The sequence below is a fragment of the Simochromis diagramma genome, unplaced genomic scaffold (assembly GCF_900408965.1).
Source record: "Simochromis diagramma unplaced genomic scaffold, fSimDia1.1 OVJJ01000545.1, whole genome shotgun sequence".
In the NCBI taxonomy this organism is placed as follows: Eukaryota; Metazoa; Chordata; class Actinopteri; order Cichliformes; family Cichlidae; genus Simochromis; species Simochromis diagramma.
Genome location: NW_024387371.1, coordinates 2,242,494 through 2,242,732, shown reverse-complemented (window position 1 = coordinate 2,242,732; position 239 = coordinate 2,242,494).

Here is a 239-nt window from a genome sequence, read left to right as displayed (position 1 = left end):
AAAGCGCTCCGACGTTTTCGGAGACGTCTGATACCCACCGCTAGCTCGTTAGCTAGCCGGGGGCAAGGCTCACAAGAGCCGGTGAGAACACCGGGCTCCCGGCAAATCGTTTTCAAACCCACCACCGTCTTTCGCTACTCAGGTTAAACATGATATATAAATATAAGTCACTTAGATAACTTAAAAATGTTATTGTTTGCCTTTTTTTTTAGTATTTATTGGTTCCTGATTAAATCGGT